Below are 2,166 nucleotides of genomic sequence, written 5' to 3' on the forward strand. Positions count from 1 at the left end.
ATGAGATTACTTCACGAACGAGAGGCAAGTTAGTATATTTAGTATCAAGTTTCCCGTTTAAAAACCAGCGGTTGATTTCACGAGCTTCTAGCAGAGAGACTTAAACTTTCCAAACATGATCCAAAAGCGATAGCAAATATAGAAGCGCTTGGCTTTTGACGGGAATCAATGCTAAAATTCATTCACCAGATTTTTTTAACCATGATAATGAATTTTTAGTCTTGTGAATTTACAATAGTTCCACATTGATTTCAATTTATTTCCTAAATATATGCAATTCAATTGGTTTTGTAAGTCGCGTTTTTTCCCATAGATATGGCAAATGCTATGTTATAAAAGTTTTGACAAAATAATAACATTGTTTTGTTTCCTTGTTATTCTTTGTTTAGATTGTTCCTGTAGCCCGGAATGTGAAGAAAATGGTAACTGTTGTTTTCCACACTCTCTGTCCTCCTACGATACAGATGACCTCCGGCCAAGACGTGGCGAAGCAACGAGCGCTTGTCTTTTCCCTATGGCAAGGCAACCGAAAGAAAAAGAAAGAATCTATTACCAGTCATACTATATGATATCCTCGGCCCAGGAAAGTGATGGAAATTATTTGTCAAATCAATCTTGTGGTGACGAAAAGGTTGCTCCCTGGGGTAGCTTGTATCCTGTGTATTCAGCACAGAACAAACGGATCTACAAGAACATGGCATGTGCATCTGCCAATGGTGTGACCGACGGAAAATTCTGGGATGCCGTACTAGTTTGCGATAAAAATGTCCATTTAGACACCAGTTTTATGATATGGGTCGATTCAACATCAGTCCCTGGTAAATGCGCTGTTACCTTTATCTACAGGGGCAATAGCAAGGACATACAACCGTTACAATGTTATTCTGATCTTATCAACACATGTCCTGGTACTGGATTTGAGATGCCAGATGCGATAAGTGTTTCAAAGAATGATGTCATTCAATTCTGTACAAGTGGACTTGTATCGCCTTTCAGAGCATTAAATATGTATGCGAACGTTTTTTGTCACTTATGCAACACCGGATATTTGCCGGTGATGGAACCGTGTCAAGTGGATGAGTTTGTCACACCTCGGGGATCAAACGATCTCACATTTCTCGGGCTCATTGATGGTATATTTATACGTGAAATTCTTAAGAAACGCCATCAGAGGAGACCAAAACCAGAAATGACATGCACTACTGCAGGGGTTTGTATGTTTAGTGCTCTTTTTATTTAATTTGAGTTAACATTACTTAATATATGCTTAAATTTTGCTAATTAAAACACTGTTAAGAGGATATTATGCATCGAACTCACCCATATATATTTGTGCGTGCGTTTGTGCGCACGTGTATGCTCTGGCGATTTTTAACAATTTTTCAGTAATGTAAACGACGCTATCTATTTGTAGCAGTGAGCACAATGCCAAACTTCATGGTGTTGCCCCAATGGAATATCATGCGTGATACCCAATCTGACTAAAGTTATTTAAACCAGACTGGCGTGATAACCCAACAAGTCAAATTATACTGGTGCCGGGCTGACCAATCCTAAAGCTATCCGCCAAACGAGGGACCCGCTAGACTAAGTACTATTTCTATAGTCCTCAGTATGACCCGTCCAGGGAGCGAACCAACGGCCTTAACATAACAGTCGCACTTCTGTGAAGTTTTATTAATACCGTTATAGCTTTAAACCTGTTTTGGAAGTTGATTTTAAGGTAACGGACCCGTAATGCAATTCAGCAATATCCGTGAAGTTTCGTATTCTGCGACCATTACTGTAGCGCATAGAAGCACTGGTTTCGGTGACAACCGGAAAATACCGAATTCTACGGTGTTTCGTTTGGACCATCGGGATTTTTATTTCTAAACACCATACCTCGAAAGTCGAAAACACAAATCTACGATGAAGAAAGTCGAACTCACGACGGTGAAAGTCGAAATCACGAAACTACAATGATGAATACGCGATATATTTCGCATTTTCGGTATCGTGGTTTCGTCTTTTCATCATCGTGGTTTCGACTTCCACCATCGAAAATTCGACTTCCACCATCGTAGTTTTGACTTTCATGATTGAGATATTTACATTCATTATTATGCTTTCGACTTCCGACTGTGGAAGTCGGTGACAGTCGAAACCATGATGATTAAAGTCGAA

The sequence above is a fragment of the Mercenaria mercenaria genome, chromosome 11 (assembly GCF_021730395.1).
Source record: "Mercenaria mercenaria strain notata chromosome 11, MADL_Memer_1, whole genome shotgun sequence".
NCBI lineage: Eukaryota > Metazoa > Mollusca > Bivalvia > Venerida > Veneridae > Mercenaria > Mercenaria mercenaria.